The sequence below is a fragment of the Macaca mulatta genome, chromosome 14 (assembly GCF_049350105.2).
Source record: "Macaca mulatta isolate MMU2019108-1 chromosome 14, T2T-MMU8v2.0, whole genome shotgun sequence".
Lineage (NCBI taxonomy): Eukaryota > Metazoa > Chordata > Mammalia > Primates > Cercopithecidae > Macaca > Macaca mulatta.
The window spans coordinates 48,787,563-48,800,074 of NC_133419.1; positions in this window are offsets into that span (position 1 = coordinate 48,787,563).

Genomic DNA, 12,512 nt, shown 5'->3' on the forward strand with positions numbered 1-12,512 from the left:
TTTCTTCCTTCCTTCCTTCCTTCCTTCCTTCCTTCCTTCCTTCCTTCCTTCCTTTCTTTCCTCTCTCCCTTCCTTCCTTCCTTCCTTCCTTCCTTCCTTCCTTCCTTCCTTCCTTCCTTCCTTCCTTCCTTCCTTCCTTCCTTCCTTCTTTCTTTCTTTCTTTCTTTCTTTCTTTCTTTCTTTCTTTCTTTCTTTCTTTCTTTCTCTTTCTTTCTCTTTCTTTCTTTCTCTTTCTCTTTCTTTCTTTCTTTCTTTCTTTCTTTCTTTCTTTCTTTCTTTCTTTCTTTCTTTCTTTCTTTCTTTCTTTCTTTTTTCTTTCGCAGAGTCTTACTCCGTCACACAGGCTGGAGTGCAGTGCTGCAATCTCAGCTCACTGCAAGCTCCGCCTCCCAGGTTCACACCATTCTCCTGCTCCAGCCTGCCAAGTAGCTGGGACTACAGGCACCCACCACCACGCCCGGCTAATTTTTTTGTATTGTTTTAGTGTAGACAGGGTTTCACTGTGTTAGCCAGGATGGTCTCGATCTCCTGATCTTGTGATCTGTCCGCCTTGGCCTCCCAAAGTGCTGGGATTGCAGGCATTCTTTGTTTCTTTTTATACTTTTTGTCTTGAAATCTGTTTTGTCTAAGTGTAGCTACTCTTGCACTTTTTGATTTCTATTGGCATGGAATGACTTTTTCCATTTTTAAATTTTCAGTCTATGTGTGTTTTTATAGGTGAAGTGTGTTTACTGTAGGCAACAGATTGTTGGGTCTTGTTTGTTTAATCCATTCATCTGTTCTGTGTCTTTGATTGGAAAGTTTAGTTTATGTACATTCTGTATTATTATTGATAAGTAAGGACTTATTCCTGATATTTTGTTATTTGTTTTCTGGTTGGTTTATGGTCTTCTCTTCCTTCTGTCCTTTCTTTCTGCTGTCCTTTTAGTGAAGGTGATTTTCTCAGACGATAATTTTAATTTCTTGCTTTTTATTTTTTGTGCATTTTTTTTTTTTGATGGAGTCTCCCTGTGTCATCTAGGCTGGAGTGCAGTGGCATGATCTTTGCTCACTGCAGCCTCTGCCTCCCGTGTTGAAGCGTTCTCCTGCCTCAGCCTCTGGAGTAGTTGGGACTACAGGTTGCACTTCCATGCTGGCTAATTTTTTTTTTTTAGTGGAGATGGGGTTTCCCCATGTTGGTCTGGCTGGTCTTGAACTCCTGACCTCAAGTGATTCACTGCCTTGACCTTCCAAAGTGCTGGGATTACAGACGTGAGCCACTACACTGGTCTGTTGTATGTTTTTTGATATTACCATGAGGCTTGCAAATACTATCTTATAACTTATTATTTTAAACTGATAACTTGACACTGATTGCATAAACAAGCAAGCAAGCAAACAAGCAAAGAGAAAATGAATAAACACATTACACTTTAACTTCATCCCCCTGCTTTTTAACCTTTTGTTGTTTCTATTTATATTTTATTATACTATCTTTTTTTTGAAAATTTGTTGTAGTTATTACTTTTGGTGGGTTCATCTTTTAGTCTTTCTACTGAAGATTTGTGTAGTTAATGCATCACATTTACAGTGTTATATCTGCATTTTTCTATGTACTTACTATTACCAGTGAGTTTTGTATCTTAAGATGATTTCTTTTTGTTCATTAACATCCTTTTCTTTCAGATTGAAGAAGTCCCCTTAGCATTTTTTGTAGGATAGGTCTTATATTGATGAAATACCTCACCTTTTGTTTGTCTGGGAAAGTCTTTATTTCTCCATGTTTGAAGGATATTTTGACTGGATATACTATTCTAGGATAAAAGTGTGTGTGTGTTTTTTTTTTTTTTTTCCTTCAGCACTTGAAATAATTCATGCCACTCTCTCCTGGTTTGTAAGATTTCCACTGAAAAGTCTGCTGCTAGACATATTGGAACTCCTTTGTATATTACTTGTTTCTTTTCTCTTGTTGATTTTAGGACTCTATTTTTAACCTTCATCCTTGATCTGAGGGAGTTTGCTTATTTGTCTTCTTTGGGTTATATCTGCTTGGTGTTCTATAACCTTTTTGTATCTCAATATTGATATATTTTTCTAGGTTTGAGAATTTCCCTGTTATCATCCTGCTTTGTTTTGTTTTCTTATTGAGACAGGGTCTGGCTGTTGCCCAGGCTGGAAAGCAGTGGTGTGATCTTGGTTCACTGCAACCTTCATCTTTTGGGATCAAACCATCCTTCTACTTCAGCCTCATGAGTAGCTGGGACTACTCAGCTGGGACAGGTGTGCACTACTATGCCTGGCTAATTTTTTATTTTTATTTTTTTTGGTAGAGATGGGGTTTTTCCATATTATCCAAGCTAGTCTTGAACTTCTGGACTTGGCTTCCCAATGTGCTAGGATTATAGGCATGAGTCACCATGCCCAGGTGTTACTATATTTTGAATAAACTTTCTCTATTTCTCCCTCTACTTTCTCTTTAAGGCCAATATTTCTTAGATTTGCACTTTTAAGACTATTTTCTAGATCTTATAGGCATTCTTATTTTTTATCTTTTGTCTCCTTTGACTCTATATTTTCTTTTCTTTTGAGATGGTGTCCCACTCTGTCATCCAGGTTGGAGTGCAGTGGCATGATCTCGGTTCACTGCAACCTGTGTTCCCAGGTTCAAGTGATTCTCCTCCCCCAGCCTCCTGAGTAGTTGGGACTACAGGCACCCGCTACCATGCCTGGCTAATTTTTGTATTTTTAGTAGAGATAGGGTTTTGACATATTGGCCAGGCTGGTTTCAAACTCCTGATCTCAAGTGATCTGCCTGCGTTGGCCTTCCAAAGAGCTGGAATTATAGGCAGGAGTCATCACACCCAGCCGACTCTCTATTTTCAAATAGCCTGTCTTCAAGCTCACTAATTCCTTCTTCTCCTTGATCACTTCTGCTGTTAAGAGACTCTGATGCATTCTTCAGCATGTCAGTTGCATTTTTCAACTCCAGAATTTCCATTTGATTCTTTTAAATTATTTCAATCTGTTTGTTAAATTTACCTGATAGGATTCTGAATTTCTTCTCTGTGATACATTGAATTTTATTGAGTTTCCTCAAATAGCTATCTGAATTTTCTTTCTGAAGGGTCACATATCTTTCTCTTTTCAGGATTTGCCATTGGTGCCTTATTTAGTTTGTTTGGTGAAGTCTTGTTTTTGATCATGTTTTCCTGGATAGTGTTGATGCTTGTGGATGTTTGTTGCTATCTGGGCACTGAAGAGTTAGGTATTCATTGTAGTCTTTGCAGTCTGGGCTTGTTTGTATCTGTCCGTTGTGGGGAGGATTTGCAGGTATTTGAAGGGACTTGGGTGCTGTGATCTCAGTTTTTGGTCACTGCCGCTGTATCTGCATTAGGTAGCAGTAATGCTCAGCCAAGTAATACTGTGGCTCTTGTAGACTCATAGATGTGCCAACTTGGTGGTCTTAGATAAGATCCAGAAGAATTCCCTGGATTACCAGGCAGAGACACTTGTTCTTTTTCCTTACTTTCTCCCAAACAATCTCTCTGTGATGAGCTGCCTGGATTTGGGGCAGGGGTCACACAAGCACCCCTATGGCCACCCCCACTGCGACAGCAGTGGATCAAATCTAAAGCTAGCACAGCCCTGGGTCTCATCCAAGGCCTGCAGCAACCACTGCCTGCCTATTGCCTATGTTTACTGAATGCCCTAGGCCTCTGTCATAAGCAGGAGGTGAACCCAGCCAGGCTTGTGTCCTTCCCTTCATGGTAACAAGATCCCCCAGTCCTGGGCAGGTCTAGAGATGCTGTCCAGGATCCACGGCCTGAAGTCAGAAACCTTAGGAATCTACCTGGTGCTGTATACTGCTATGGCTAAGCAGGCACCAAAACCACATGATAAAGTCCTTCTCACTGTTTTCTCTACTTTCTACAAGCAGAGGCGTTTTCCCCTGTGGGACCTCTGCCCCGTGGCACATACTGCCTTGCTACCACAAATGTTCATTCAAGGCCCAAGGTCTCTTCGGTCAGCTTGTGGTGAATGCTACCAGGCCTGGGACTCTCTCTTTAGGTCAGTGGGCTCCCTTCTGGCCCTGAGCAGGTCCAGAAATACCACTGAAGAACAAAGGCTGGGAATTGGGGACCTTAAGAGCCTGCTTGGTGCTCTACCCCACTGGTATCAAGCTGCAAGACAAAGTCCCCTTTACCCTTCTTTCTCCTTATCTCAAGCAGAAAGAGTCTCTCCCCATATTCACCACAGCTGAGAATTTGCTGTGTCACATTTGAAGCCAGCAAGTCTCCCAGTTTTACCCAAGGCCCATGATAAATACTGTCTGGTTACCCCTGCTGATTATTCAGGCCCAAGGGCTCTTTAGTCAGCAGATGATGAATCCTGCCAAGACTGGGTCCTTACCTTCAAGGTATCAGGTTCCCTTCTGGCCCAGGGTGTGTCTAGAAATGTCATCCAAGAGCCAGGACCTGGAATAGGGGCTTCAGGACTCTGTCTGGTGCCCTATCCTACTGTGACTGAGCTAGTATCCAAGTTGCAAGACAAAGTACTCTTTACCCTTTGCTCTCTTCTCCTCAAGCAGAAGGAAGGAGTCTTTCCTGGAGTTTTGGGCTGCATTGCCTGTGGTTGAGACAGGGGTGGTACAAGCACTCCCTTGGCTTCCCTGCTGGTAGTTCACTAGGTCATGTGCCCCCCAAGTCCACTGGCTCCGAGTCCAGTACAGCACCAGCACGTGCCCAGGAATAATAGTCCTTGTGGCCTAGACTGCCTTTCAAATTTATTTAGGACCCTAGAGGACATTAGCCTGTGGTGGTAAGGCTTACCAGAATTCAGATTCTGATTGCTGGGATGGGTAATTCCCTTCTGGCTAGTTCTGGTCTAAATGCTCCCTCCACAGGCACCAGCTGAGATCTGCCTGGTGTTGCTTTCTGCTGTGACAGGGCAGCTCTGAGTTCCAATGCTAAGTCCCCCAATCACTGTGATGTCTCTCCCCGAAGTGTACAGATTCTTTCTCCACTCCATGTGGCCTGTGCCAGGGGATGGGGTAGGGGTGGCATCGACAATTCAAGACTGTCTTTTCCACTCTCTTCAGTGACTTTTTCAGTGATATGAAGTTAAAATTAGGTACTGTGATTGCTTACCTGATTTTTGGTTCTTATGAATGTGCTTTTTTGCATGTAGATAGTTGTTCAATTTGGTGTTCCTGTGGGGAGGATGAAGAGTAGAGGCTTCCTTTGTTTGTTTGTTTGTTTTTGTTTTATTTTTAGAGATGGGGTGTTGCTATGTTGCCCAGGCTTGTCTTGAACTCTTAGGCTCAAGTGCTCCTCCTGCCCTGGCCTCCTAAAAGGCATGAGTCATCACACCTGGCCAGTGGAATCTTCTATTCACCCATGTTGCTCCATCTCCTGAATCTATATTGAGCTTAAGTCAACAAAAATCAATACTTGAAATATAAATGTGCTGTGTATTAAAATGATTTCATAAGAATTTGTTAAAGGTTTAAAGTAAGTATGTTTATGATGTCCAAAATGATCAAATAGGGTATAACAAAAAGGATTAGAAATTATGAAAACATACCTGGAAGAAATTTAAGAAGAATAGTTGGCATTAACTTCATTTTCTAATTGTTTGCTGCTAATATATACAAATCCTTTAGTTTTCAAATATTAACCTTGTGTCTTGTGATCTTGCTAAATTCACTTTTTAATTCTCATGATTGGTTGATTTCTTAGACTTTTAAAAAATAGGCTGGGCATGGTGGTTCACGCCTGTAATCCCAGCAAGGCCATGGTGGGTGGATTGCTTTAACTCAGGCGTTTGAGACCAGCCTGGGAAACATGGTGATACCCCGCATCTGCAAAAAATACAAAAATTAGCTGAGCATGGTGTCAGGCACCTGTAGTCCCATCCACTTGGGGGACTGAAGCAGGAGGATCCCTTGAGCCCAGGAGTTTGATGTTACGGTGAGTTGTGTTTGTACCATTGCACTCCAGGCTGGGTGACAAAGTAACACCTTGTCTCAAAAATAAGAAAAAAAAATAGCCTTACATATTAAAAAAGAAATAGTTTTACTTTTAAAAAAATATTTTTTTTCCTTTTATTTTCTATTGTTGCCGTATTGTAATGGCTAAGACCTTCAGTGCTACATTGAATAGAATTGGTGAGCCTGAGCATTCACTGCCTTTTTCCTGATCTTTTTGCAATATTTTGCTATTATGAATGTTAATAACTCCTCCTGCCATAGATACCTTTTATAAAATTGAGGAGATCTCCTTCTATTTTTGGTTTGTCCTTTTCCTTTCTTTTTTTTTTCACTGAGACCCTTGGGAATGGATATTTTTGTTTTGTTAATACTTTTTTTTTTAGGATGGGTATGGTGGCTTACATGTGTAATCCCAACACTTTGGGAGGCCAAGGTGGGAGAATTGCTTGAGGACAGGAATTCACAAGCAGCCTAGGAAACATTCTGTCTCCCCCGCATCCCCCAAAAAAGCCAGGCATAATGGCACGTGCCTTTAGTTCGATCTACTCAGGAGGCTAAGGTGAGAGGATCACTTGAACCCAGGAGGTTGAGGCTGCAGTGAACCATGATTATGCCACCGCACAACCACCTGGGTGACAGAGTGAGCCCCTGTCTGAAAAGAAAAAATGGTTTTTTAAAATTATATGAATTTCTTTTGAATTTTGTCCAATGCTTTTTTTTGCATTTATTAAAATTATATATTTTTCTCCTTTGTTCTGCTAATATGATGAATATCATTGATTTTTGAATGTTAAACCAATCTTAAATTCTTACTTTGTTATTATTTATTATCCTTTTTAAAGATATTTTATTTTTGGATTTGATTTGCCAATGTTTTGTTAAGGATATTTGTATCTGTTTCTATGAGAGATATTCAAACTACAGAATACCAAAGATAAATAGAATGTTTTGAAAGAAACCAGAGGAAAAAATCCACATTATCTACAGAGGAATAAGGTTAAGAATTACATTGAATTATTTTCACAATTAAGAAGACAGTGGAGAGAAATAGTTTACATGTTGAAGGAAAAAGCCCTACCAACTTAGAATTTGGTATCCAACAAAATTATCCTTCAAAATGAAGGCAAGATAATGACTTTTCCAGATAAGCAAAAACTGAGGGAATTTGTTGCTAGTCTGTCCGCCTTGCAAGAAATTTCCAAAGTTCTTTGGAGAGCAAGAAAAGAGTATAGGTCAGAAACTCAGATCTACATAGAGAAAGAAAGCATGTTACAGAAAGAATGAATGGAGGTAAAAAAAACCTTTTATTTTTCTTATTCTTAGATGATTTAATAGATAACTATTCATTTAACATAATAGCAACAATGTGTTTGGTGAATATAGCTTATGGATAAGTGAAATGAATGATAGCACTGTTGCAGGGGACAGAAGAGAGAAATTGGGAATAGTCTTCTATAAGGATATCTGAGTTTGAAGCAGCATGGAAAAAGAGGAGAGAGTATATTCATATAAAATGCTCAATTAGAACTAGAGCCTGGAATTCCTAGAGTCTGCCAGTGCTTTGGGAGGCCAAGGTGGGAGGATCATTTGCAGCTAGGAGTTCAAGACCAGTCTGAGCAACATAGTAAGACCTCCATCACCACACAAAGTTAAAAAAATTAGCTGCACTTAGTGACTTGTGCCTGTAGTCCTAACTACATTGGAGACTGAGATGGGAGGATTGCTTGAGTCTAGGAGTTTGAGGCTGTGGTGAGCTATGCCCCCACCACTGTACTTCAGCCTGGGTGACAGAGAAAGACTTTGTCTCAAAAAAGAGAAGAAAAAAAAGACCGGAGAAGGCAGAAAAGATGTTAAGGTCTTTTTTTTTTAAAAGAAAAAACAGGTGTAGCACGTAGAAAATGGTTACAAATATGGTAGATCTTAATCCAAATACATCAATAATCACTTTAAATGTGATTGTTGTAAATACATCAAGAGACTGACAGAGTGGTTATAAAAATGACCCAATTATATTTTGTTTACCCAAAGCCCAATTTAAATATTTAGACACAGAAAAATTAAAAGTAAGGAGATAAAGATATGCCATACTAACACAAATCAAAAGAAAGCTGTGGTAGCACACTTTATCTTCAGACAAAGCAGACTTCAGAACAAGAAAAACTATCAGGAGTAAAGAAGAACATGACGTGACAACTGGATCAGTCTGTTAGAAGATGTAACTATCCTTAATATTTGTGTGCCTAATAACAAAGTGTCAAATTGCATTATGTAAAAACTGATAGAACTACAAGGAGAAACAAACAAATCCACTATTATTGTTGGAATCTTTAACACACATTTATCAGTAAAAGACAGGTTCAGCAGTTAGAAAATTAGCAAGAATATAGTTCAACTGAATAGCATTCTCAACTAACTAGATCTAATTGACATTGTCTTAGTCTTTTGAGCTGCTGTAACAAAAATACCAAAAACTGGGTGACTTTTAGACAACAAACATTTATTTCTTACAATTCTAGGGGGCAGAGAAGTCCAGGATCAAGGCACTAGCATAGTTGATGTCTGTTGAGGGCCCATTCATCATACATGGCACCTTCTCTATGTGTCATCATGGTGGAAGGGCAAGGCAGCTGTCTGGGATCTCTTTTATAAGGGTACTAATCCCATCCAGGGATCTCTTTTATAAGGATACTAATCCCATCCAGAAGAGCTCTGCCTTTATAACCTGCATCTCCTAAAGGGCCCCACCTCTAGTACCATCACCTTTGGGTTAGTCAACATATGAATTTTGGGGAAACACAACATTGAGATCAAAGCAGACATTTAGAGAATACTTCATTCAATACTAGCAGAGCACACATTCTTCTCAAGCTCACATAGAGCATTCCCCTAGATAGATCACATTCTGGGCCATCAAAACCAACAAATTTAGAAGAATAGAAACCTTAGAAAACATGCTGTCAGACCGTAGTAAAATTAAATGAGAAATAAATAACAGAAAGATAGTGGAAAAATTCCAAAATATTTGGAGATGAAACAACACACTTATAAATAACACATGGGTCAAATAATCAGTCTCAAGAGAAATTAAAAATATTTTGAGGTAAATTAAAATAAAAATGCAACTTATCAAAATTTGTGGGATGCAGTGAAAGCAATTTATAGCATTAAATGCATATATTAAAAAATAAAGATCTAAATAAATTATCTAAATTTCCACCTTAGGAAACTGAGAAAGAAGAACAATATAAACCTAAAGCAAATAGAAGAAAAGAAATAACAAAAGAGCAGAAATCAATGACATTGAAAATAGGAAAACAGTAGAGAAAATCAATGAAACCAAAGGTGGCTCTTTGAAAAGATTAATAAAATTGGTAAGCCTCCAGATAGTCTAACCAAAGAAAAAAGAAGACACACATTACTAATATAAAAAAATGGGCTGGGTGTGGTGGCTCACACCTGTAATCCCAGCAATTTGGGAGGCCAAGGCGGGTGGATCATGAGGTCAGGAGATTGAGACCATGGTGAAACCCCGTCTCTACTAAAAATACAAAAAATTAGCCAGGTGCGGTGGCAGGCGCCTGTAGTCCCAGCTACTCAGGAGGCTGAGGCAGGAGAATGGTGTGAACCCAGGAGGTGGAGCTTGCAGTGAGTGGAGATCGTGCCACTGCACTCCAGCCTGGGCGACAGAGCGAGACTCCGTCCCAAAAAAAAAAAAAAAAAAAAAAAAATTACCTGGTACCATCACTACTGATTCCATAAACATTAAAAGGAAAATAAAGGTAATTATAAACAGTCAGTGCCAACAAATTTGATAACATATGAAATAGACCAATTCCTTGGAAGATCTAATCTACTAAAACTCACACAAGGAGCAGTAGATAATCTGAATAGGCCCCCTCTATAAAAGAAATTGAGTCAATAATAATTTTCCAAATACAAAGTACCAGGCCCAGATGGTATCACTGGTAAATTCCACCAACCATTCAAAGAAAAAAAATCATACTAATTCTCAACAATCTCTTCCAGAAAACAGAAGCAAAAGGAACACTTCCTAACTTATTCTATGTGGCCAGCACTAAGATGTCACTTCTTCCCAACTTGATCTATGGAGTCAATGCAATCTCAGTCAAAAGCCCATCGTTATTTTGTGGCTATCAACAAACTGATTCTAAAGTTTACATGGAAAGGCAAAAACCCAGAACAGCTAACACATTATTGAAGGAGAGTAAGAGAGTTGGAGACTGACACTACCTGGCTTCATAAGCTACCATAACCAACACAGTATGGTATTGGCAAAAGAAGAGACAAGTAAATCGATGAAGCAGGATAGAGAGCTGAGAAATAAAACTACACAAATAAAATCAACTAATCTTTGGCAAAATGTGCAAAGGCAATTCAATAGAGAGATAGTCCTTTCAAAAAATGCTGCTGGAACTTGGTAACTTGATATCTACCTGCAAAAAAATGAATTTAGATACTGACCTTATACTTTCCACAAAAATTAACTGATAGTGGATCATAGACTTAAATGTAAAATGCAAAACTGTAAAACTTTTAGATGATGTCGTCAAAGAAAATCTAGGTGACCTTGGCTCTGGCTGTAATTTTTTAGATACAGCACTAAAAAACACAATCCATGAGAGGAAAAATTGTTACGTTGAATTTTATTAAGATTAAAAACTTCTCTGCGGATGACATTGTTAAGAGAAGAAAAAAAAACAAGCCAGAAAGTGGGAGAGAATATTTGTAAAATATATATTTGATAAAGATGTGTATCTGAAGCATATAAAGAACTTCTTTTTTTAAAAAGAAAGTGAAAACAAACATGTTAGCTAAAAGGATAACTACTTGTATAATCTTAATGAGTTTTCAACTTAAACATTTTTCCAATTGGAAATAGGATTAATTTTAGGGCTTTCATATGTATTACATTTTGAAGACTTCTTAAAAAATGACATAAAGAGAATGAAAGTCAAGCCAAACTCAGGAGAACATTTTTTTTTTTTTTTGAGACGGAGTCTCGCTGTGTCGCCCAGGCTGGAGTGCAGTGGTGTGATCTCGGCTCACTGCAAGCTCCGCCTCCCGGGTTCACACCATTCTCCTGCCTCAGCCTCCCGAGTAACTGGGACTACAGGCGCCCACCACCACACCTGGCTACTTTTTTTGTGTTTTCAGTAACGACGGGGTTTCACCGTGTTAGCCAGGATGGTCTCGATCTTCTGACCTCCTGATCCATCCTCCTCGGCCTCCCAAAGTGCTGGGATTACAGGCGTAAGCTACCGTGCCGGCCAGAACATATTTTAATACATATCACCAATAAAGGATTAGTATAGAACATATGCAATGATGTGTAAATCTATAAGATAGATGACCACACAATTGGAAAATAGGCAAAAGATATGAACTGGTGTTTCACAAAAGAGAAAATATGTGTGGCATATAACCATAAGAAGAGATGCTCTGTCTCGCTAGTAATCATGGAAATACCAGGTAGAACCACAGTTAGATCTTTTATACCCACTAGATTGCCAAAAGTGAACAACTCTGACCATATAAAGCATTGCAGAGTATGAGAACAAATTGGAAATCTTCTATATTGCTGGTGAGAAAGTACATTGTACAGCCACATCGGAAAAATGTTTGGCATTATCTTTAATACTTTTTGATACACAAAGCGATTTTTATGAGACGTTCATGTGTATTTATGTTAACAAAAACTGGAAACAATCCATCAGGGAAATAATGGAATATAGTATAGCAGAGAAAATGAATAAACTCCAATTATGTGCTACAACGTGGATGACTCTTAGAAACATTATACTGAGTAAACATAGCGTGTTGAAGAACCTTCATATAAAGAACTCTTAAAATACAACAGTAAGAAAACAAAGAGCCCAATTAAAAAATGTCAAAAGATCTGAATAGACATCTCACTAAAGAATAAATGGCAAAGAGACATGAATAGATGTGCAACATCGTATGTCACTAGGGAATTCATATTAAAACCACAGTGAGGTACCACTATACACTTATTAGGATGGCTAAAAAACAAAAAAATAAAAAACAAACGACTTCGACAAACAGCAACACAAAACCTTGACAAAGCCAGATGCTGGTGAAGATGTGTCACAACAGAAACTCTCATTCATTGTTCATTGGAATGCAAAATGGTACAGCCAGTTTGGAAAACAGTTTGGCAGTTTCTTACAAAACCAAACATACTCTTACCATATGATCTAGCAATTGCATCCATGGTTATGTACCCAAATGGGTTGAAGATTTATGTTCATATAAACACATGCACATGAATAGCAGCTTTATTCATAATTGCCAAAACTTGGAAGAAATCAAGATATCCTTCAGCAGGTAAATGGTAAACTGTGGCTCATACAGATAATGGAATATTATTGTGTTAAAAATAAATGAGCTATCAAGCCATAAAAATATGTGGAGGAAACTTAAATGCATATTATTGAGTGAAAGAAGCCATTCTGAAAAGAATTCATGATTCCAACATATGGCATTTTGGAAAAAGCAAAAGTAT